The sequence below is a fragment of the Rana temporaria genome, chromosome 1 (genome assembly GCF_905171775.1).
Source record: "Rana temporaria chromosome 1, aRanTem1.1, whole genome shotgun sequence".
NCBI classification, from domain to species: Eukaryota; Metazoa; Chordata; class Amphibia; order Anura; family Ranidae; genus Rana; species Rana temporaria.
The window spans coordinates 1502695-1529140 of NC_053489.1; positions in this window are offsets into that span (position 1 = coordinate 1502695).

Below are 26446 nucleotides of genomic sequence, written 5' to 3' on the forward strand. Positions count from 1 at the left end.
CTTTCTAGAAGTGGGTCTTGGAAAGAAGGATGGTAGGATCAAATTCTGGTTTAAGTGAAAACTGGACACAACCTTAGGCAGAAAAGACGGATGCGGACAGAGAACCACCCTGTCTTTATGCAGAACGAGGTATGGTTCTCTACAAGACAAGGCTGCCAGCTCTGACACTCTTCTAGCGGAAGCCATAGCAACCAAAAATACTAACTTTCTAGTTAGTAATACTAACGGAACCTCAGCCAGAGGCTCAAAGGGCTGCTTTTGTAGAGCCGACAACACAAGATTTAAGTCCCACGGACAAAGCAGTGATTTGATAGGGGGATTAATGCGCAAGACCCCCTGCAAGAAAGTCTCAACTAGAGAGTGAGTGGCCAAAGGCCTCTGAAACCACACTGACAAGACTGAAATCTGTCCCTTGATAGTGCTTAAGGCCAAGTTTTTGTCCACTCCCAGCTGTAGAAAACGTAACACCCTGTCAATGGTGTACTTGCGGGGGTGCCATCTTTGGGACTCACACCAGACTACATAGGCCCTCCAAATCCTGTAATAAATTACTCTGGAGACTGGCTTTCTAGCCTTAATCAGAGTAGAAATTACCTGGCTAGACAGGCCTCTACCCCTGAGAATCAGGGATTCAGCCGTCAAGCCGTCAAATTTAGATGCCGTAAGGCAGGGTGGAGGATCGGGCCTTGCGAGAGTAGGTCTGGATGAAGTGGAAGGGTCCAGGGCTCCGCCACTGACATTCTCACGATCAGTGAGTACCATGACCTCCGGGGCCACGCTGGGGCTACCAGAATCACTGGTCTGCTCTCTACCCTGATCCTGCGCAGCAGGCGGGGCAGCAATTGTAACGGGGGAAAGGCATATAGTAGATTGAACTGATGACAAGGGCAAACCAACGCATCAGTTCCACAGGCCAACGGATCCCTTGTCCGGGACATGAACCTGTTCAGCTTCTTGTTGAACCTCGATGCCATGATGTCTACATCCGGAAATCCCCACCTCTGGCAGATTTCTTGAAAGACCTAGGGATGGAGAGACCATTCCCCTGGAACCAGCTGCTGACGACTTAAGAAGTCCGCCTGTAAGTTGTCCACTCCGGGAATATAAATTGCCGAGATGCATGGCACATGTGCCTCTGCCCACAGAAAGTTCACCTCCTTTTGGGCGGCTCGACTCCTCGTGCCCCCTTGGTGGTTTATATATGTCACCGCGGTGGCATTGTCGGACTGCACTCTCAACGGAGACCCCTGTAGCTTGGGTGTCTATGCCTTCAAGACTAACCGTGCAGCTCTGATTTCCAAGACATTGATGGGCAGAAGTCTCTCTGACACTGCCCAAGTCCCCTGCTGAGTCTGCCCGTCCAAGACCGCTCCCCAGCCCTTTAGGCTGGCATCTGTGGTCACTACCTTCCAGATGATGGGACTGAAAGATTTTCCCTTCAGTAGTTTCTGAGGGTTTAGCCACCAGCAGAGACTTTGACGGACTCTTGATGAGAGGGTCAAAGGAAGATCCAGGGCTTGTGGCTTTTTGTTCCAAGCCGACAGAATGGCTGCCTGTAGGACTCGAGTGTGAACCTGAGCATAAGGTACTGCCTCGAAAGTGGCTACCAGCTTGCCCAGTAATCGCATACACAAGCGAATGGTTGGTTCTCTTTTGCTCAGAACCAACTGGATTAACTCTCTGATACCTTTGACCTTCGCTAAAGGTAGTAACACTCTCTGCTGTTCCGTGTCTAGCAGCATGCCGAGGTATTCTAACCGTTTTGTGGGTTGCAAGGCCGATTTCTCTCGGTTTAGAACCCAGCTGAATACCTCGAGGTACTGAACCGTAAGGGCTACTGCTCGATTTAGGCCGGAAGCAGAGTGATCTATAATAAGGAGGTCGTCCAAGTAAGCAAGGATCGAAATTCCTTGGGTCCTTAGATTTTCCAAGATGGGAGCCAGGACCTTCGTAAACACCCGGGGGGCTGTTGCTAGCCCGAAGGGGAGAGCTACAAATTGGTAGTGGCGTCCTGCGATTGCAAAGCGCAAGAACCTTTGATGCCCCTGAAAAATTGGTACATGTAGGTATGCGTCCTTTATGTCTATTGAGGCCAGGTAATCGTCCTGCTGCAAGGCAGCGGCTGCTGACCGTACGGATTCAATCCAAAAGGAGTGAACCCTTAGGTAAGAATTCAGACCCTTTAGATCCAGGATTGGTCTGACATCGCCGTTGGGCTTTGGTATGATAAATAGATTGGAGGAAAAGCCTAGCCCGCGTTCCTGGGCTGGCACCTCTAGGATTACTTCCTGGTCTAAAAGACGATCCAAAGCTGCCAGCATAGACGCCTTATTTACCGGATCGTTTGGAACTCTTGATTCCTGAAAATGAGGAAGGGGGAACTCCAGAAATTCTATTTTGTAGCCTGTGGCCACCAAGGAAATGACCCATTTGTCGGGGACATTGGCTTCCCAAACTTCTGCAAAGAATCAAAGCCTTCCCCCCACCCGATTGAGTGGGGGCGCCCCTTCATAAAGCTGATTTGGGGGCGGGTTTTGCTGGCTTGCGAGACCATGGTCTCTTGCCACCTGAGGCCTGTCCTTGCGACTTATTACCAAAGTTTGATCGTGCAGGAGGCCGTCGATACTGCCTGGAGGTCGAGGGCCCTGGGGCTGGAGACAACTGCCGCTTAAACGTAGGGCCTCGAGATCTCTTTTTGACTGGCAAAAGAGTACTCTTGCCACTTATCCAGATCCTCTCCAAAAAGTCTTCCTCCGTAAAAGGGGAAGCCCGCTAAGAGTTTTTTACATGGAGTCTCGGCCGACCAATTCTTTAGCCACAAGAGCCTTCGCATGTGCACTAAGAACAGTGACAAACGGGAAGCCTGCTGGATGGAATCTTTTATAGCATCCATCGCAAAACACAGGGCTCTGGGGAGGTCGGCTAATTCTTGTGCCTGCTGCGCCGGAATGTCCTTCAACATCTGTTTTGTCTGGTCTTTTAACGCTTGACAAACACCAATAGCAGCTACTGCCGGCTGCACCACTGCTCCTGCCATAGTAAAGGAAGCTTTCAAGAGAGTTTCTAACCGTTTATCGACCGGGTCTTTGAACACTTGTATGTTCTCTACCGGGCAAGTCAAGGATTTATTCACGCAGGAGATGGCTGCGTCCACAGCCGGGAGCGCCCATTTCTTTGAAAAATTTCTCTTCCATAGGGTAGAGGACAGAAAACCTCTTAGGAGGCAGGAATATTCTGTCAGGCCGTACCCAATCCTGAAAGATCAAATCCTCCAAAAGAGGATGGACCGGAAACAGCGCATTACTTAGTGGCGCTTTTAAGGAGCCCAAAGAAGACACCGCAGGAACCTGAGGCCCTGGTAAAGGCAGCTTAAATGCTGAACGGACCATGTCTGTTAAGGACTGGATCCACAGACTCTCCGCTTGGGAGGCTGAAAATGGTTCTTCTATGGTGGATTCCTCAATCTCTGAACCCTCCAGGTTCTGTTCCATTTGATCCTCCTGAGATTCATATTCCTTCCGGGGAGAGAATCTCAGCATCCGAGGATACGAGTTCAGGCAATGGGGATCTAGTCCGCTTCCTGCCTGGAAAATAATTTGAAATTAAAGTTGTCAATCTTTGTTCTAGCCCACTCAGAGAGGTAGCTAGCATATCCTCTGTGACAAACACAGGGTTGGGATGGTTAGGGCCAGCCAAAGCACCAAACATACCCAATCCAAGGCGACCTCCTCTGTTTTTTTAGGTAAGGATAGAACTGGCATAGCCTGACTAAGATCCTCAGAATCAGAGGGGGAACCCTTTTGTTTTTTAGCATTTTTTGCACCCTTAGTTCCTGATCCTTTGGGAGCCATGATACAACACCGAGGTACTCGGTACCAACTGTTGTATCAAGGAGTAAATGATGTGGCTAGGGTAAATAGGTTTTTCCTAATGTCCCTAAGCCTCTGGGAAGGCAGATGCTTTCTTTTTTTTTTTTTATAACAGAACTGCTTCCAAGGACTGTGCTAGTTGTCAGCTGCCTCAAGAGACCTTAGGCTTTTAAATATATGGTCAAGGGGAAGCAAGCTCCAGACCCGCTGGTCTCTTTTACACCACCGGGTGTCGCTGTGTCTCCTCGGAGCGCCACCACTCTGTGTCCGTCCTCCAGCCCTTCAGCCAGCTTACTGAGCCGAAGATAACATTGAGGAGGGAACGCCCCCCGCACGCCGCGCATAACCACGTGCACGCGCGTGTTGGGTCATTGCACGTAGACGAAGGTCTGGACTGGAGACATCTCTCAATGGGGGATGTGTGAGGAGGGGCTGCCTGCTTATCATAATCCCTTTTATGAGTTTCAATGTACAAGTGTTGAGTTTCCATTGGTTCTTCCCTGTCCCCCTCCCCCTCTATGACAAGGCAAAGAGGAGTGTCCCTAACTGTGTTTAAAAGTGTATGTTCTGTATTTAATAAACAGTTGATGCTCTGCATGTTTAACCCTCAACACCTATGTGGTTTGCCTCGTGATTGGTGGGGTAAAGGGCTGGTTATAGCGAGTCTGTCGGCCGAGGGTGCGTTTGGAGGACAGGAGACACAGGTCTGGCGGATGTGCCCACCTGGGGTATCCGAGATCCATTACAATTTTTATCTGTATTGCCGGGACGCGACAATTTATTATAGCCGCAAGTAGTTTTAAATTACGTTTTTTCCTTAGGGTTAGAAATGTGATTTTGTGCAGGGACAGTTCTAAACACGGGAAACATGCGCCACTTCACAGGCATACTATAGACACTGTGATACATTTGCCTATATGTCTCAGTTTACTGCTCCCTGCTAGCCATATGGGTAGAGGTAGAAAGGAATTTCATGTGTGATTCATTCCTCTGACAGGTTATTGACGTGCTAATGTCCCCTCACTATTTCTAAAGGTTAATTGATCTATTGTGTTGTGTGAAGGAGATCTGTGTTTAAGTGGCTTGTGTTAATTATTCTGATTGCTTCGTTGTGGTAATTATCTCTCTATATGCGGGGTCGAGCGGTCTGGTTGATGTATTCAGTACAGCTAGTGCTCAGCGTCACTGATGTCATTGTCTAAAGAAAATGTGTTTTCAGACTCGGCTCCATCGTGTCTGCCTAGTCATCTGTGTGGAAGCCCCAGTGTGAGGGGGGCGGAGATTTGTCATTGTAACAGTTTTGGAAATGACATATAAGCTGTGTGATATAACATTAAAGTCTGTGTTGTTCAAGCAGTAAGCTTGTCTCATGTGTGGCTTTCTGGGCGATTCCAGGGATATCCCTCCTCGTGGAATATTGGGGTGATTTTCGTTATGGGAAGAAGGGAACGTTGACGGGGATATCATACCGATACCGTCACAATTGGTTGGTAGCAGTGGGATTTTCCCTTCTATTCCCCTTCACACCCGGATTCCAAGCAGACACTGGAAGAACTACTGGAAGTTCGTGGAAGGATTGCTAGCAACAAAACCAAGCGGGTCATCATAGCAGAAGTAATGGAGCTAGACCAGGAGAACGTGATTGCAGCAACGCCGGCAGTACAAGAGATGGAGACACCAGTGATTCAGGAGGAGGAATCGCCAGCCAACAAGCTAATGAGAGAGAAGCTAGCGTGGTTCGGCCCGAACCCAACGCCGGATGTGGTGCTGAAAGTGATGGACCTGTTAGTAAACGCAGAGCTACAGAAGGCTAAACAAATAAGAGACGCAGAGCTACAGAAGGATAAAGAAATAAGAGACGCAGAACTACAGAAGGATAAACAAATAAGAGACGCAGAACTACAGAAGGATAAACAAATAAGAGACGCAGAACTACAGAAGGATAAAGAAATAAGAGACGCAGAACTACAGAAGAATAAAGAAATAAGAGACGCAGAACTACAGAAGGATAAACAAATAAGAGACGCAGAGCTACAGTTAAAACTGGCAGCAGTCCAACAAGCAGCCGCACCTTCTCCGAACAGTGAGTACAGCACAGCAGACACAAGGAAGATTCCGTTTAGCGCTTTTAAAGCTTTTGATGAAAAGGACTGTGAGATTGATAACTACCTGGCGGATTTTGAGCGACAATGTAACCTGCACCGAATAGCTAGAAGAGAGTGGGTTGCAATATTGTCAGGCAAACTGTCAGGCAAAGCTTCTGATGCTTTCCGGACCGTGCCAGATCAGGATATCCATAGCTACGCCCGGGTTAAAGAAGTGCTCCTAGCTCGTTATGCAGTAACCCCAGAGTCCCACCGACAGAAGTTCAGGGACTCACGCAAAACCACAAAAGACTCTTACGCGGAATGGGCATGCCAGTTGTCCCTGTCGGCCTCTAACTGGGTTAACAGCAGCCAGGCCACCACCGCAGAGGACATTTTGCAACTAATGCTCCTGGAGCAATTTTACAATCACATCCAGACGGATGTCAAAGATTGGGTGAGAGATCGCAGGCCCATGACTCTACCAGAGGCCGCGAAGTTGGCGGATGAATATGCGGATACTCGCAAGACGAACCAGGTCACACCACGGGTACAACCTCCACGACCAACGGCGCCCTCACACCCACCAGCCGCTAGATACCAACCTCCTAACAGACCGATGACATCTAGCCCTCGCTATGCACGCCAGGAGGACAACGAACAACGCTGCTTCCGGTGCAAACAGCTGGGTCACTTCAAGCAGAATTGCCCCCTGAGTGACAACACCAGGTCAAATTGGTCTCAACCTGGGTACCGCCCACCAGCAGCAGCCCATTGTGTAGACTCGGCTTGGGATCTCCAGGAGCTGGGTCCGGAAGAACCATCGGACACCGTTTACGAAGTCCTCACGGTACAATCTGGTATTACGGACAACAGGGAACACCATTGTCAGCTGGTCATGGGCGACAGCCATGAGACGGAGGGGCCCTGGAGGGAGCTGGGCAGAAAGAGGCACCGCCAGCTACCCCCCAAGAAGAAGAGGTCCTGGAAGCCGTATAACAAGCTGACCTGGGAGGAGAACAAGCGACTGGAGGAAAGGGAGTCGCAGCGGGCATCCCAGATGCGGGCCGAGATGTTCACCAAGGGCCCACCGGTGGCCCCTTACACCACCACCCAGTTCCTGATTATGAAGGACCACGTGGAGAGCCTGCAGGACATGAGCAAGCAGGAGCTGATCCGTGAGTACATAGAGCTGGAGGAATGCATAAGCCGCATGGAGGAGGAGAACAACCACCTGAGGTCACAGCAGGCTGACCCCCCCAGGCTCCATGAACTGGAGATGGAGCTGGAGAAGCTCCAAGAGGAGAACCGGCGGCTGCGGAGGGAGCAGGGGGTGGCTGACCTTATGGGGCTCTGATTCCCCTCCCCCCCCCCCCCCCGGACTCTGAGCACCAGTGCTACAGCATTTCAACAAATATAACTTTTTCTTTTTATGAATCTCCTGTGATTGTCACTTCAGAGCCATAACCTGCCCCCTCCCATAGCGGGACACCTAGACGGCGGCGCACAGACCCATTCGCTGTCTTCACACCGACTTCTGGTGACTTTGCAGATCGCACAAAGACTTGGGGACTGAACGGCGTGTGATCTGACGACCCGGTGACATACCTGAGTCTGAAGCAGTTGCCAAGGGAGGTCAGTCATGCCAAACGGAGTTAACCTCGGACTAAAAGCTCTGAACCCGTCAACCCTACTGGACCAGGGAAGGTCCAACCGGGTTTGCCGGAGCAGGGAGCAAAAGGGGGGCCATTGTGATACATTTGCCTATATGTCTCAGTTTACTGCTCCCTGCTAGCCATATGGGTAGAGGTAGAAAGGAATTTCATGTGATTCATTCCTCTGACAGGTTATTGACGTGCTAATGTCCCCTCACTATTTCTAAAGGTTAATTGATCTATTGTGTTGTGTGAAGGAGATCTGTGTGTAAGTGGCTTGTGTTAATTATTCTGATTGCTTCATTGTGGTAATTATCTCTCTATATGCGGGGTCGAGCGTTCTGGTTGATGTATTCAGTACAGCTAGTGCTCAGCGTCATTGATGTCATTGTCTAAAGAAAATGTGTTTTCAGACTCGGCTCCATCGTGTCTGCCTAGTCATCTGTGTGGAAGCCCCAGTGTGAGGGGGGGCGGAGATTTGTCATTGTAACAGTTTTGGAAATGACATATAAGCTGTGTGATATAACATTAAAGTCTGTGTTGTTCAAGCAGTAAGCTTGTCTCATGTGTGGCTTTCTGGGCGATTCCAGGGATATCCCTCCTCGTGGAATATTGGGGTGATTTTCGTTATGGGAAGAAGGGAACGTTGACGGGGATATCATACCGATACCGTCACAGACACCCCCCAGGCATGAAATTTAAAGGAATATTTCACTTTTATTGTTTCACTTTTAGCATTATTAAAATCACTGCTCCTGAAAAAAGGCATTTTTTAAAACTTTTTTTTGCATTGATACATGTCCCCTGGGGCAGGACCCGGGTCCCCAAACACTCCCCCTGGGGCAGGACCCGGGTCCCCAAACACTCCCCCTGGGGCAGGACCCGGGTCCCCAAACACTTTTTATGACAATAACTTGCATTTTAACCTTTAAAATTAGCACTTTTGATTTTTCACATTCGTGCCCCATAGACTTTAACAGGGTTTGAACACATTTTTTGCCTGTTCTGCTGCAAACCGAACCTGGGGGTGTTCGGCTCATCCCTATTAATGACCCACCTGTGCTGATCTCTGTAGGAGTGTCCTCCTCTATAAATTTCCCCGTTATTTTATCCTCCTCCATAGACTGCTGATCATCCCTCACATACGTCTCTTCTTCTTCTCCTTTCACCTCAAATTCTATATCGATTGGATCTCCACTCTAAACCAAGAAAATGAGAGAGAATATCATCTGTAAGATATAAGCTTTAATATTGTGATATCACATAGAAAATCCACACATTGTTTCCACAAGTCCATGTTCTAGATGATCCAACCCACCAACCTTTAAATAAGGAGGGATGGTGTGACCTTCCTGTGTGGAATCCCGGGAACACAGAGGACGGGGACATCTCTCTGGTGGGTTTCTGTAGCTAGATGACTCCACCATGGTGTCCTGGTACAGATCTTTGTGTTCTTTTAGAGACTCTGACTCCTCCATCACCCCATCCTCATCATCCTCCTCTTTTATCTCTTCTTTAACCTCAACTTTACAATCTCTCAGCTTTCCACTCTGAATATAGAATAAAAATGACATCAATGGTAACAATGCAGATAATGTACAGATCCTAATGATACTATCAGTGATTGTTCCTCATCTACCTGATGATGGTGGGGGATGGTGTGACCTTCCTGTGTGGAATAATCCCGGGAATACAGAGGACGGGGACATCTCTCTGGTGGGTTCCCATTACTGGATCCATCTGTAGGAAACACACACACTGACTGAATCCATTGTTTCTATGTGTTTATCAGATGATGGGGGATCTAGGTGGAGCCTCCGTACTGCCCTCTCCTGTACAATAAAGTCTCCTCTTACCCGGTGATGTGAGGGGCGGCTGATTGTCCATCATGACGTCCTTGTAGAGATCCTTGTGTCCTTCTAAATACTCCTGCATAGGGTAATAGACAGTGACATCACCTGATACTTACAAAGATAAAGTCATCATCCAGACACATCCCTTGTGTTGAACCTTCACAGACATCAGGAATAGTTATTTCCTCCTCCATGAAGATTATAAAATCAAAAACAAGTATCATAAGTCCACCTCTGAATAAAACCCCATCCCGTATTATCATATAATCCGTTAGTATTAACTAGGGTTGTCCCGATACCGATACTAGTATCGGGACCGATATTGAGCATTTGCGCGAGTACTTGTACTCGCGCAAATGCTCCCAATGCCAGACCCGATACTTTATGGCTGCATATGTGGGGGACATGGTTGCATCTGTGGGGGGACATGGCTGCATCTGTGGGGGGACATGGCTGCATCTGTGGGGGGACATGGCTGCATCTGTCGGGGGACATGGCTGCATCTGTCGGGGGACATGGCTGCATCTGTCGGGGGACATGGCTGCATCTCTGGGGGACATGGCTGCATCTGTGGGGGACATGGCTGCATTTGTGGGGGGACATGGCTGCATTTGTGGGGGGACATGGCTGCATATATGGGGGACATGGCTGCATTTGTGGAGGGACATGGCTGCATTTGTGGGGGGACATGGCTGCATATATGGGGGGACATGGCTGCATTTGTGGGGGGACATGGCTGCATTTGTGGGGGGACATGGCTGCATTTGTGGGGGGACATGGCTGCATCTGTGGGGGACATGGCTGCATCTGTGGGGGACATGGCTGCATCTGTGGGGGACATGGCTGCATTTGTGGGGGGACATGGCTGCATTTGTGGAGGGACATGGCTGCATTTGTGGAGGGACATGGCTGCATATATGGGGGGACATGGCTGCATATATGGGGGACATGGCTGCATTTGTGGGGGGACATGGCTGCATTTGTGGGGGGACATGGCTGCATTTGTGGGGGGGCATGGCTGCATTTGTGGGGGGACATGGCTGCATTTGTGGAGGGACATGGCTGCATTTGTGGAGGGACATGGCTGCATATATGGGGGGACATGGCTGCATATATGGGGGACATGGCTGCATCTGTGGGGGACATGGCTGCATTTGTGGGGGGACATGGCTGCATCTGTGGGGGACATGGCTGCATATATGGGGGACATGGCTGCATATGTGGGGGGACATGGCTGCATATATGGGGGGACATGGCTGCATATATGGGGGGACATGGCTGCATTTGTGGGGGGACATGGCTGCATTTGTGGGGGGGCATGGCTGCATTTGTGGGGGGACATGGCTGCATTTGTGGGGACACATTTAAAAAAAAGTATCGGTATTCGGTATCGGCGAGTACATGAAAAAAAATATCGGTACTTGTACTCTGTCCTAAAAAAGTGGTATCGGGACAACCCTAATATAAACTGAAATGAAGAGAATGTTCCGGCCCTGTAAGTGGGGGAATGTTCCGATCCTGAAGGGGTTAATCTAGGTCTCCACACTATATATGTGTGTATCATCATCTGCTGGAGATAAAAGACGTCACAGTGACTATGGAGGAAGAGGACGGACATGACGGGGGTTACTGGGTGTAAATAGAAAATAAGATCTTATTACCTCCTCTGCTGCCGATTCCAAAGATGTCTCCTCACTACTTCCTCCTGACTCAACTCTCACCCGGAACTTCCTGTCTGTCCCTGACATCACTTCCTGTCTTCCATAGAGACTTCCTTTCTCTATGGTAGACGTGAGATCACCACCCTGTGGATCTCAGAGGAACTGCAGCCCCGAGAAATGTCTGGTAGTGTGAACACGGCCTTGTGCTGGGTGTGTATGCATACCCATAGCTCCCAACTGTCCCTGATTTGGAGGGACTGTCCCTGATTTGGAGCAATGTCCCTCTGTCCCTCATTTCTTTCATTTGTCCCTCATTTCGGTCTGATCTATATAGATGTATACAAAATGCACTTTTTATCTATCAAAAAGTGTTTTCCAGTGCAAAACCTTCCATCTAATATCTAAATTGCTGCATTTGTAAATTCCAAGAGCCAATATAAAGCAATAGTAGTGGTAAAAAAAGCACCTGTGGGTTTAACCAATCTTGTTTTTGTTCAATTCTCCTTTAAGGGGGCGTGGTCAGGGGTGTGTCCTATGCCTGCATACTTTTGCTGATAGGTGTCCCTCATTCCCATCTCAAAAAGTTGGGAGGTATGCATACCTCCCAACATTTCAAAAATAGCGGGACATTCTTTTTGAGCGGGGGGGGGGGGGGGGCGTATGCAAAAGTTGTTGAGCGGGGGGTGGATGATTGCCGCGGATCGTAGAAGTTGTGGAGCGGGTGCCACGCGGATTGGTTGTCTCTCACCTGTACACACAGCCAGTCGGATCTCCTCTTCAATTCAGCTGCCGCAGTCCACACACCGGCTCCGGTAAGCATGTCTCCCCTATGACCTTTCTTCTCCTTCCTGTGCGGGATAATTAACCCCTTCACGGGACTGGGGAACATGCAGTCTGTGCGTGAAGTTCCCACAGAATCCGGGCGGGTTGGGAGGTATGGTGTATGTATTGTATATCCTTATACAATATCATCTCCACTCCCACCAAGGGGGAGAGAAATATATTACTGCCTAGTCCAGCCTTTCTTAGCCAGGGTTCCTCCAAAGGGTTCTAGGGGTTCCTTGAGCAATGGACAATTTCTGTCTCTCTAACAACTGACATCAATGATCTGTAAGGAGGGCAGTCTTCCCACCGATGACGATGTAAGAATGTCCTTATCCACTGATCACTGATATAAGGGGGTCCTTCTCCCATTGGTCATCAATGTAAGGGACCACTACACCGACCACAGATGTAAGAGGGTCCTTCTCCCATTGGTCACCACTGTAAGGGACCAATAAACAGACCACTAAAACTAGAGCTCTGGGTGTGGACGGAACCCATGTTTGAACAGAATTTGGCTTGTTTAGGCGGATGGCGAATGGATGAACTAAATAGGTGTTCAGCCAATTACAACTTCTGGCTGCAGTATTACTCCCGCCTCTAAATGTGGCAGCTTCCTGCTCAGGTTGGTTGATAGGAGGTTGGTTGTCACAAGTGTCTGAATACCCAGTCATGTACACCCACCAGGCTTATTCAGCTGTATAATGGGGATTTGATGGTTGGCCAGTTAATGTAAACAAAATATTAAAAGAAGCACAAAAAACTGTATGGACCCCCCTCCCCCTCCGCTAAGACATTTGTAGCCAGGGTAGTGATGTCACGAACCTAAAATTTTCGGTTCGCGAACTTCCGCAAATGTTCGCGAACGGGCAAACCGCCATAGACTTCAATAGGCAGGCGAATTTTAAAACGCACAGGGACTCTTTCTGGCCACAATAGTGATGGAAAAGTTGTTTCAAGGGGACTAACACCTGGACTGTGGCATGCCGGAGGGGGATCCATGGCAAAACTCCCATGGAAAATTACGTAGTTGTCGCAGAGTCCGTTTTTTGTTTACAAACGTTTTTATTGAAGTATAAGGTCATAGTATAAGCATTTACCTCTGATAAAAAATGAAGTGAGAGAGTCATTTACATTATACATTATATGCAAGTAGAGATATATCACGTGAGAGAATGTATACAATTGATTTACAGATCCATACGATCTCCGTGGGGAGAGAAAAAAAAATGGATGTGCTAAAGTAGAATACCTGTAATGGATATTACATCCGTAGCGAGGTATCCCACAGAGACCACTTTTTTTGGTGTAGATGCATAGTGTCATATAGCGTGTGGTGTATTCTTTCCGATAATTTGATATTTTCCATGCGGTTAAGAATTTGAGGCCATGGCACATTATCTGAACGCCAGTTGAAAGCTATGGCCCGGGCGCTCGTGAGCAGCGCATGGAGACGGTCGCACCTTAGCCACGCTCCTCGCCGTCCGGACACATCGGCCGTAGATCGAGCATTAAAAGAGGGTATCCCTGTTCCTAATTGTGCCCCACTGACACCCACAGCCCCCGAGCATCTAACAGAGTGAGTTGTAATGCTCACGCGAGCATCGTCTTTGAGAGCCGCGGATCGTACATTGCTTGAGGCCTCCCCGCCCGACGCCATGTTTGAAGCCCCGGCCTCGAGTCCGGACCCCTTCTCGCAGCTTGCAGCTGAGGACCTGGAGTTGTCTCCTGCTGAGAGCGCAGACCTGATCCAGCAGCCGTCCCTGCGGGATGCAGATCTCCTCTCCCGTTTTAAAACTATGCTGCAGGCAGAGCTCTCAGCAGCAACCACAAAGCTGGCCACCCATCTCACTAAAGAAATCAGGGAGCTTGGCTCCCGCACCAACGACCTGGAGGATAAGATGGACGCTGCAGCAACTGTCCTAGAGAACCATGAGCAGGACATCTCTGACATAAAAAAGGAACTGGAATTGGCCCTTTTGCGCCTGGAGGATTTTGAGAACAGAGCCCGCAGGGGTAATCTGCGCCTGCGGGGCATCCCTGAATCGGTCATAGATCTCACTTCCACCACGACAGCTCTGTTTCAGGAACTTGCCCCAGCTATTCCAATTGACAGACTGGAGTTTGACCGCATCCATAGGGCACTCGGCCCCAAAAAATCAGAGGGACCACCCCGCGACGTTATCATTAAGTTTACCTACTACCGTAGCAAGGAGACCCTCCTACGTGCGGCTAGGGATAGTCCTGATCTTACGTTTCAAGGGTACCGTTACCAAGTTTTTGCGGATCTTTCCCAGACTACGATTGTGAAGAGGAGACAGATGAAGCCCTTCACCTCGGCTCTTCAGACACATCAAATTCGGTACCGCTGGGGCTTCCCCTTTAAGCTTTCTTTCACTTACAATGGTCGTACCCATGTTCTGACCTCGCCGGATGAAGCGCAGTCCGTCCTGGACTCACTCCAATTGTTGCCACCTAATGTAAGCGCTCGAAGCCCAGCCAAATCCACTTCTTCACAACCCTCCAGTAACCTCCCGGGTCGGACGTGGGAGAAGGTCAAGGGGCGGAATCGTCCTCCTCCCTCCACTTCGCCTGCAGCTGACTCTCAACGTTCTGCTCCGGGCTGACCTCTGTATCCGTTTTAAATGTGATGCTCCTGGATTTCTGAACTTTTCAGTCCATTCCCAGATGTGTGGCGCCTGTTCCCCCTTCACCCCTTCCCTCCCCCACCCCCCATATTTTTTTTATTCCTTGACAAATGCTGCCCAATTTGTCTACTCAGGGTCTCCGCATGGGACTTTTATGTTAAATGATTGCTGCGGACCCCTTTTTTTTTTCATTTTTTGTTTCTTTTTTTTTTATTTTATTTTTATTTGACTGTGCACTTCAGGCCAGGTTTGTTCGTTGATGTTTCCAGAAAGTGCTGCACTTAATGTTTAGGTTCTGTTTACTTGCTGTAATTAATTTTCAGGTTGATGGTCTATGTCTGATGTCCTCCCCCTTTTTTTTTTTTTGACCTGCCTGGGCTCCCCGGGGACCCGCTTCCTGGTGGTGTTCGGGCCGGGTGGCTGGCTTCCGGAGATCTCCTGGCGGTCTTTAAGTCTGGTCCCCCCAGCCGGCCGGTTCGGAACCGGTCGAATTGTATGTTTTGATCTTTAAAGATTGTTTGACGTATTGAATTTTTTTTTTGTTTTTTTTTATTTCTTTTATGCTATAAGATAATTTTATGCTGAAAGTTGGATTTGCAATTTCCTGCTGTACCCTGTTTTCAGGTTGGTCTATGGCGCCCAATCGGGGCTCCCCCCTCCCCCTCCTAGATAACCCCCTTTTTTCTTGCTACATGTGTGTATATTTAAGACCTATAATGGCCATGTGTCCGGCGGTTGAACCCCCCCTGCCTTTCACGTCTTATTGAAGATGTGGTCCGCGCTTTGCGTGGCGTACTCGGTACGTTTTAATTTTTTTTTGCCTTTTTTTTTTTGTATTTTGTTTTTTCCTTGCGCTGTTTTCTGTCTTTCTTCTCGTATTCTTTCCTTTCTTTTTCTCCTCTTATTCCCTCAGGCTGGAAATTTACAGAGATCATTGACCGGGGTCTCTTCTGAACTCGGAAGTTGCTGTTGGACTCCATCAGGTGAGTTAGTTGTCATCTCCTCGTAATGGCCCAATCTCCGTTGAAGTTTTATTCCCATAATGTTCATGGCTTTAATTCTCCAGTAAAGCGATCCAAGGTATTCCACTATCTGAAATCCAGCAGTGTTGATGTAGTGTGCTTGCAAGAGACCAGGTTTTCCTCTTCTTCTGCTCCGAAATGTATTTCTTCTCATTTCCCCACTTTTTATTTGGCTTCTGCCTCAGAAAAGCATAGGGGGGTCCTAATTGCCTTTAGACGCAACCTCTTGTTTTCATGTTCCAAGGAAATAGCTGACCCAACCGGGAGATATTTACTACTTCAAGGCACTTTGAATGGTCAGGATGTAACTTTGGTTGGGTACTATGCTCCCAATCGTTTCCAACATAAGTTTTTTTCTCACCTTCTTAAAGTTGTTTCTCAACATAGCTCCGGGTCCCTTATTCTTATGGGTGACTCGAATGTGGCTTTGGATTCCTCAATGGACAGGAAATATGCTGCTGGATCTTCCCCCTCTCATGACCCGGTTGTGGAGGGGCAGATGAGATCCCTTGTGCAGTCCTACGGTCTGGTGGATGCATGGCGGGAGCTCCATCCTCGTGATCGTGACTTCACGTATTATTCAAGTCCACATGATAGTTTTAGTAGGATCGACCATGTTTTCATCCCTTTACGCTTGATTTCTAAGATCCATAAGATTACGATCCCCTCTTCCGTATGGTCGGATCATGATCCTATTGTTTTTCTGTTTGTTCTCTCATGTGTGGCCCGTCCTACCTTTCAGTGGTGATTGAATGATTCACTCCTATCATCTCAAGATGCCTTTCTTGAGATTCACACTCATCTTCAGACCTTTTTTACGGAAAATGTAGGCTCCGTGTCCTCGCCTATTTCTCTCTGGGAGGCCCATAAGGTTACCATGAGAGGCCATTGTATACAGCTAGCATCCTTTCGTAAACGTAATAGGGAAGGGCGGATACGGGAACTTACGGGCCTCTTGGCCTCTGCTGATGCAGAGTGGAAGTCCCGCCCCTCCCTGGCTAATAAGAAGATTAGGGACACTTTGGCCACTGAATTGGATTTGTTGGCCTCCGACCAGGCAGAGAAAGCTCTGCGTTGGACTAAACATAAATGTTATTCTTGTGCGAATAAACCGGGTGCAATGCTTGCTAAAAAACTCAATGCCACTTCTCGTGGCCATAAACCTATTCGCCTTCGTTCCGCCAACGGAGACCTCACTTCGGATCCGAACAAAGTCTCTGCGGCTTTAGCCGACTTTTTAGCCTCGCTTTATAGCCAACCTTCCCCCTTCCCTAGTGATCTTGCAGACGATTTCTTCCGTGATCTTCATCTTCCTCCTCTTTCTTCTGCGGCCTGTGCGTCTCTTAACGCTGACATTACTGAGTTTGAGGTGGCTCAGGCCATTAAAGGCATCCGTGTGTCGAAGGCCCCGGGTCCGGATGGCTTTACCGGACTATATTATCGCAAGTTCTCCTCTCTCTTGCTTCCCCACCTGGCGGCCTATTTTAATTGTATGAAACAGGGTGCGCTGCCGTCCCCTGATTCATTGCGCGCCCACATCTCTATGATTCCTAAGACCATCGAGGAGGCCCATGAGCCCCAGGCATTTTGCCCGATTTCGTTACTAAACGAGGATGTGAAACTACTGGGGAAAATGTTGTGCTCTCGTATTAACAAATATCTGCGCTCCTTGGTTCATAGGGATCAGGTTGGCTTCGTGCCTGGCCGCCAGGCAGGGGACAATGTCCGGAAAGTTGTACACCTAATTACCCTGTTACAGCAGCGCAAAATTTCTGGCTTTCTTCTTTCACTTGATATCTATAAAGCTTTTGATTCCCTTTCGTGGGATTATTTGCGTTATGTATTGCATCGCTGGGGTTTCGGAGACTCGATATTGTCTTGGTTGACGGCCCTTTATTCGTCCCCTTCTGCCTCGGTTCGTTATGCCGGGTGCCTCTCGCCCTCCTTCCCCATTTTTAGGGGAACGAGGCAGGGATGCCCTTTATCCCCAGTCCTTTTTGTTCTTGCCCTCGAGCCGCTAGCTATTGCCCTTAGAACAGATCCTAACATCACGGGCATCCCCTATGCAGGAGATGAATATAAACTTAGTATGTTTGCGGACGATGCCCTCTTGACCCTCACCAATCCTATCACCACCCTGCCGAATCTCCAGGCACTTCTAGCCCGCTTCGCTACTATCTCAGGTCTTCGAATAAATCCACATAAATCGACTGCTTTGAATATTACCCTTCCGAGTCCCCAAGTTTTGCATCTCCAATCCTTTTTTCCCTACCGTTGGGCCGATTCCTCGCTAGATTATTTGGGTATCAAGCTGACTTCCTCCTATATTTCCCTTTTCTCTGCTAACTATTACCCACTTTTGCGTACTGTCACAGCTCTTATGACATCTTGGCGGTTCCCCACTCTATCTTGGATTGGACGTATTCACGCGGTCAAGATGACTATTCTCCCAAAGATTCTTTATTTTTTTCGGACTCTCCCAGTTCGGGTCCCCGCTTTTTATTTACGGTCGCTCCAGAACAGATTGCTCTCTTTTATCTGGGCATATAAACACCCTAGGGTTTCTCGTTCTACCCTATATGCTCATAGATTGCAGGGCGGGCTGGGCGTTCCAGACGTTGCAAAGTATTATCGGGCGGCTCAAATTTCCCAACTTACTATGCTCCATGCAACGTCCGATGTTCCCCTTTGGGTTCTGCTGGAGGTGCCCAATTGTGCACCGGTTCCTATTTCGGCTTTGTTATGGCTACCCCCTAAACTGCGTCCTCCTTCTGTTAGCCCGCTTATGCTTCACAGTCTGAAATTATGGGATTCGATTCGGTACTCGGGCAAACTTATGTCTCCATTCCTGCCTCTACTTCCCCTCCTGAATAATCCTATGTTCCCGCCTGGCTCAGAACAACCCCATGTTTTTTCTTGGTGGCCTGCTCATGGGTTCTCATTGGTTCACCACTTTCTTCGCACCCGAGCCTTTCCCCTGTGGTCATCGATTCATGAGACCCATGATGCTCCGTCTACCGAATTTTTCCGCTATATTCAGTTGCGACACTGGATAACCTCCCTTCGGCGCCTAGGCTCCTTCCCGTATCAAATCACTGCCTTTGAACGCATCTGTCAGCGTTGCCCGGGTGCTCGCGGCACCATTTCTACGATTTAATCTTTACTTGCTTCCAGTAGCTCTTCTACTACCCTTTCTTATGTGCTTAAATGGGAGGGTGATCTATCCCCTATTGATCTCGCAGACTGGAGTAGGGCCTGGTCCAGCATAGCAAAATGCTCCTTCAACACTGCCACTTTGGAGGCGGCCTATAAGGTCCTTCTACGTTGGTACTGGGTCCCAGCTCGCATTGCCAAGTCGAACCCTGCGTGTTCTGACGGGTGCTTTCTGGGTTGTGGTCAACGAGGGGATGAGCTGCATATATGGTGGTCCTGTCCCCGTTTAGTTAGATTCTGGTCAAGGGTCTTTGGCCTATTATCCTCCCTATTCCATGTCCCCTTCCGTAAGGACGCTAGATATGCATTACTCCATTGCCCAATTCCAGGCCTCTTCTCTCACTAACACAAGTTAGCTACATACTTATTTATCGCTGCCAAGCGGACAATAGCGAGGGCCTGGAAAAAACCTTCTGTTCCATTCCCAGAGGTCAAGAATACCCTGACGACTCTTATGATCCATGAAAAGATGTCTAGCGTCCTCCATGACTCTCATGCTAAATTTCTCAAGGTATGGGCCCCGTGGTGGTCCTATACATTCCTTAGTTTACACCTGTCTAGTCTGGGGCTCTAAATTTAACTTGTCCTTTTTTCCAGCCTGAGGCTTCTTTCTTTCTCTCTGTGTTTCCGAGATTTTGCTCGCTGCTCTACCTTTTTCTTCCTTTCCTTTTTCCTCTATTGTGCAAGGGTTTTTTTTTTTTTTTTTTTTTTTTTTTTGCTGTTTTATTTTGTTATCTTTATTTTTTCTTTTGTTTTGTTTTGTTTTATTTTATTTTTTTATTCTTTTTTTCTTTCTCCCCCGTTTTGCGGATAACTCCGTTCCCTCTCCCTTTTATATGCTTTGGCCCCTGGGCCTTTTGGCTCAGGCATATCGCACTGCCCCCCGGCCCCGGCTGGGGTGACGGTGGTAACTTGTGATTAGTTCCTTTAATAGTATGTTTTCTACTATGTGCTTTATGTATACCTTTGTTTTTGCATCCCCTGCGTGGGAATTTGTCGATTTGTCTAAAATACTTTAATAAAAAATATTGTACCAGAAAGCTATGGCCCAGTGGATGGCGCTAAGAAGAGTGTGGATTAACCTGGAACTTGCATTTGGTATGTCTTGTATGGGGGCAAATAGAAGGCACATTTGAGGTGTTATTGGGATTTTTCTACCTGAAATTCGATAAATCATAAGACTTGCGTTGTGCCAGATGGGTTTAATGTGGGAGCATTCCCAAAATATATGTAATAGAGTCCCATGTATAGGGCAACCCCTGAAACAGAGCGGAGAAGTTGATGGGTAAAACAAATTAAGTTTGGCAGGGGTGAGATACCATCTGTACAGCAGTTTAGTGGCAGATTCTCTAATGGTGGTAGTTTTGGTACACCTGTGTAGATTGTCAAATATGGCATCCCATTGTTCGGGGGAGAATGAAACATTTAAGTCTGATTCCCATTGTAGCATAGGGTGTGTTTTTTCAGGCATGTTGAACTCGTTTAGGTTTTTATAGATTCTTGATATTAAACCCTTGTCACGAGGGGAGGAAATACAAATCTGTTCGAATAGTGAGAAAGGGGTATTTAGAGTAAGTGAGTGGTATTTTTGGTAAAAGTGCTTTATCTTTTCATAATTTTCATATTCTGTGTGTGCAAGGTCAAATCTCGTTTGTAGTTCTGTGAAAGAGTAAAACGTATTGTTATGGGTGAGAGATTTTAGATTCGTTAGATTGTGTAGTTTCCATATTGCTAATGAGTCTTGGTAATTATCTTGGAGAGTGAAATGAGGGTCACCTAGGAAGGATGCCAAGGGAGGGATGTCTGAAGACAAGTTAAATTTGGTAACCTGTCTGTTCCACAGTTGTAGGGAATGTGTTACGATTGTATTTAATGGTCTAATTCTCTGAGGCAAAATGAATTTGGACCAGAGTAGTCCTTGTAGGTGGTAAGGGAGGACTGATTGCTCTTCGAACTGGAGCCATGGTATTTGGGATGCTGGGGCATACCACTGTGCAAGTTGGGTAAGTCTGGCTGACAGAAAATACAGCCATAAGTTTGGAATGTTTAGTCCTCCTTTCAATTGGGGCCTAAACATTAGGGAGTAGCAAAACCTTGGTTTTTTGTTTTGCCAGATGAATTTATTAATTTCCCTTTGGAGTGAATCTAACTTGCTTTTGGTCAATGTAAGAGGAAGGGTTCTAAAAAGGAACAAAAGTTTGGGTAGTATGACCATTTTCAAGGCCACTATTCTTCCTGAGAAAGATATTTGGTGTGAAGACCATACAGGGAGAGCAGAATTATTAGGCAAATTAGTATTTTGACCACATCATCCTCTTTATGCATGCTATCTTACTCCAAGCTGTGTAGGCTCGAAAGCCTACTACCAATTAAGCATATTAGGTGATGTGCATCTCTGTAATGAGAAGGTGTGTGGTCTAATGACATCAACACCCTATATCAGGTGTGCATAATTATTAGTCAACTTCCTTTCCTTTGGCAAAATGGGTCAAAAGAAGGACTTGACAGGCTCAGAAAAGTCAAAAATAGTGAGATATCTTGCAGAGGGATGCAGCACTCTTAAAATTGCAAAGCTTCTGAAGCGTGATCATCGAACAATCAAGCGTTTCATTCAAAATAGTCAACAGGGTCGCAAGAAGCGTGTGGAAAAACCAAGGCGCAAAATAACTGCCCATGAACTGAGAAAAGTCAAGCGTGCAGCTGCCAAGATGCCACTTGCCACCAGTTTGGCCATATTTCAGAGCTGCAACATCAGTGGAGTGCCCAAAAGCACAAGGTGTGCAATACTCAGAGACATGGCCAAGGTAAGAAAGGCTGAAAGACGACCACCACTGAACAAGACACACAAGCTGAAACGTCAAGACTGGGCCAAGAAATATCTCAAGAGTGATTTTTCTAAAGTTTTATGGACTGATGAAATGAGAGTGAGTCTTGATGGGCCAGATGGATGGGCCCGTGGCTGGATTGGTAAAGGGCAGAGAGCTCCAGTCCGACTCAGACGCCAGCAAGGTGGAGGTGGAGTACTGGTTTGGGCTGGTATCATCAAAGATGAGCTTGTGGGGCCTTTTCGGGTTGAGGATGGAGTCAAACTCAACTCCCAGTCCTACTGCCAGTTTCTGGAAGACACCTTCTTCAAGCAGTGGTACAGGAAGAAGTCTGCATCCTTCAAGAAAAACATGATTTTCATGCAGGACAATGCTCCATCACACGCGTCCAAGTACTCCACAGCGTGGCTGGCAAGAAAGGGTATAAAAGAAGAAAAACTAATGACATGGCCTCCTTGTTCACCTGATCTGAACCCCATTGAGAACCTGTGGTCCATCATCAAATGTGAGATTTACAAGGAGGGAAAACAGTACACCTCTCTGAACAGTGTCTGGGAGGCTGTGGTTGCTGCTGCACGCAATGTTGATGGTGAACAGATCAAAACACTGACAGAATCCATGGATGGCAGGCTTTTGAGTGTCCTTGCAAAGAAAGGTGGCTATATTGGTCACTGATTTGTTTTTGTTTTGTTTTTGAATGTCAGAAATGTATATTTGTGAATGTTGAGATGTTATATTGGTTTCACTGGTAAAAATAAATAATTGAAATGGGTATATATTTTTTTTTTGTTAAGTTGCCTAATAATTCTGCACAGTAATAGTCACCTGCACACACAGATATCCCCCTAAAATAGCTAAAACTAAAAACAAACTAAAAACTACTTCCAAAAATATTCAGCTTTGATATTAATGAGTTTTTTGGGTTCATTGAGAACATGGTTGTTGTTCAATAATAAAATTAATCCTCGAAAATCCAACTTGCCTAATAATTCTGCACTCCCTGTAGTTTCAATGTATATTTGATATTGTTGAATAATGGTGGGTAATTCGCATGGAATAGAGCTTTGTATGAGGGGGTGATACGTATTCCCAAATATCTAAATTAATCCGTACACCAAGTGAATGGAAAATTGTCTTTGAGCGTTGCAATTAAGGTTGGTGGGATGTTGATGGGTAAGGCTGAACATTTGGACAGGTTTACACCCAATCCAGATAGGTCATGAAAGGTGTCTAGAATCTTGGTCAGATTAGGTAAAGAGATGAGGGGATTAGTTAAAAAGAGAAGGACGTCATCAGCATAGAGGCTTAGTTTGAATTCTTTGGACCCTTTAGTGTAGCCCTTGATATCTATATTGTTTCTAATCGCGCAGGCTAGGGGTTCTATTGCCAGGGCAAAAAGGAGTGGGGAGAGTGGGCAACCCTGCCTGGTGCCCCTGCACAGAGGGAAAAAGTCAGAATTATTGCCTGGAAGTTTAATACGAGTTTGGGGGTCATGATAAAGAGCTTTAAATCCATATAAGAATTCACTATTTATGCCATATCTAGGGAGTAACGTGTCTAAGTATGACCAGCTAACGCTGTCAAAGGCTTTGTGGAAGTCGAGACTGAGTAAGAGTGCGGATTTAGAGTGTAAGTTGGAGTCTTGAATAATGTTTGTAGTCAGTCTTATGTTATTTGTCTGTTTGGGATGAATCCTGTTTGATCTGGATTTATTAAGGGGGAAATAACTGCAGCTAATCTATCCGCTAGTAATCTGCTAAATATTTTCAGGTCATTATCTATGACCAAAATCGGGCGATAATTTTGTGGGGTGGAATGGTCTTTATTAGGCTTGGGAAGAAGGGACATGTTTGCTAGAAGCATTTCTGATGGGAATTGGTTTCCCTGCAGAATGTGATTATATAGTTTTGTAAGATGTGGGGTTAATGTGGAGGCAAATTTTTTATAATAGGATGTGGAGTATCCATCCGGACCCGGAGCTGTAGAGGTCTTTAATGAGTTTATTATTCTATTAATTTCTGATTCTGAGCAGGGGGCGTTGAGCGCCTTAATTTGTTCATTAGACAGGGTGGGTAACGTAATATCATTCAGCCAGTTTAAGGAGGTTTGTTTAGGTGAGGATTGGGGAGTAGAAAGCAGCTTTTTATAGAAGTCTAGAAATATGTTCATAACTTCTTTGGGGTGGGACACTAAATTACCTGAAGTATTTCTAAGTTTATAGGTGTGGGAAGGTTTTGTCGTTTGAGTTAGTTTTCTAGCAAACATGGTGGAGTATGAGTTGCTATTAAGCAAAAATCTAGCCTTGGACCATCTAAGGGCCTTTTCTGCGTCTGATGAAAGAAGAGAGTCTAAGGCCCGGTACACACAAGCAAACATGTACGATGAAACCGGTCCGTCGGACCGTTTTCACCGTACATGCCTGCCAGAGGGCTTCTGTACGATGGTTGTACTAACCATCGTACAGAAGTCCGCGCGTAAACAATACGCGGGGCGTGTCCGCGTCGTCGCCGCGACGATGACGCGGCGACATGGGCGGGCCTGCCATTTAAAGGCTTCCACGCATGCGTCGAAGTCATTCGACGCATGCGAGGGACGGCGGGCGCTCGGACATGTACGGTAGGTCTGTACTGACGACCGTACATGTCCGAGCGGGCAGGATTCCAGCGGACGGTTTTAAAACACGTCCAGGAATATTTGCCCGCTGGGAAAAGGCCCGGCGGGCAAATGTTTTGCTGGAATTCGGCCCGCTCGCGCCTACACACAACCGAACATGTATGCTGAAACTGGCCCGCGGACCAGTTTCAGCATACATGTTTGGTCGTGTGTACGGGGCCTAAAGCTATGCGTTTATCTTGAATTTGTTTTAGAAGGTCACTGGAGGGCTTCTGGTTATTCCTGTGATACAAAAGAGCTAGATCCTTTGTGAGAGATCTAATATCCGCGAGTTTAGATTTGTTTTTGTTTGAGGCAATACTTATCAAATGGTAGAGTCCGTTTTTAATCCATAAAGGGCATAAATCACCTAACATTCATAAATTGTTTAGAATAACGTGCTTTAAAACTTGAGGTATGATGTTGTATCGATCAGGTAGTGTAAGCGTTAGGGTTAGGGTAACAGATAGGGTTAGGGTTACAGACAGGGTTAGGGTTACAGATAGGGTTAGGGTTACAGGCCCGGATTCAGATAGATTTGTCTATCTATCTGCGGGCGTAACGTATCTCGGATACGTTACGCTGCTGTAACTTTGGGCGCAAGTTCCGTATGCAGAAAGAACTTGCGCCCTTAGTTACAGCGGCGTAACGTATGTGTGGCGGCGTAAGCCCGCCTAATTCAAATGGGGATGTTGTGGGCGTGTTTTATTTAAATTTAAGACAACCCCGTGTATTTTACATTTTTTGTGAACGGCGCATGCGCCGTCCGTGAAATATCCCAGTGTGCATTGCTCCAAAGTACGCCGCAAGGACGTATTGGATTCGACATTAACGTAAATGACGTCCAGCCCTATTCACGAACTACTTACGCAAACGACGTAAAATTTTCAAAACTCGGCGCGGGAACGACGTCCATACTTAACATTAGCTACGCCTCATATAGCAGGGGTAACTATACGCCGAAAAAAGCCTAACGTAAACGACGTAAAAAAATGTGCCGGCCGAACGTACGTGTAACGGAATGACCCGGGACACCCAGAGACTTTGTAAGGATGAGGGGTACTCCTGCACCGGCGTCACCAAGGAGTCTTATGTCTAGGGTCACCTTATGTCCGATAGGGCCATAGGGTGACTGAGAAATGATATCCTAAATTACAGGACAGGGGACATCACTGATAGTTCATATTGCAGGATTTTGAGATACTGCAAGATGTTGGTTAATTGTGACCCAACCAGTCAATAGTGACTAATTTCTATGATTAGCCCTGGCTAGTAACATGCTAATTGAGTCAGGCTCCTGGAAGACCTTTCAATGTGTGATAACACTACTTTAAGCCTATTGATGCTCAGAGGTGTGAATACCTTTCGGTCAAGCTGTGTGTGATGGTGTTTTGTTTGTTATGCTGTTAATGAAGGAATGTGCAGTGATTAGATCATGATAATTATAGGCCGGCGCTGACATGTCTAGAATGTTTAGTAATTAGCCTTAGTGTGTGATTAGGGGGGTGGAGATTTCATTGTCCCTTTGAATACTGTCACATGCTTGTAACTGCATAAAAAGCTGAGAGGAAACCATTAAAGTTGTCTTACATTTGGAACAAGTACAGAGCTGCGTGTCTCGTCTTGATTCTGGGCAAATGGGATGGATCGGGTCCTGTTGGTTGGAGTGTCGATAAGCTGTCTTGGATGGAATGGAATATCGTGAACGGATTTAACCCCTGTCCCATTTGGGGTTCCGTTACAATTGGTGGCTAGCAGCGGGATAATTCCATCGCTTAAAGGACGGCTACAAGGACACAGGACAATGGAGACGCTGTATGAACGGCTGAAGCTCTCTTCCCTCAAGGACTTACTGGAGAGCCGGGGCAGATCGGCCAGCAACCGTAAGAGAAGGGACATAATTACAGAGCTTGTCCAAATGGATAGAGCTGAGAGGCCCAGCGTAACAGACAGGACACCCGATGAAGAGTTTTTTGACCGGGCTGTTAGACGTGGACTGGCACAGTATGGACCTAATCCTCCACCAGAGATCATAGACTGGGTTATAGCGGCTGTGGATGCCACTTGGCTACAGCAAAGAGGTGCTGCAGCAGCAGAAGTCACAGCAGCACCAACTGAAGAGAGGGGAGAGGTACAGATGCC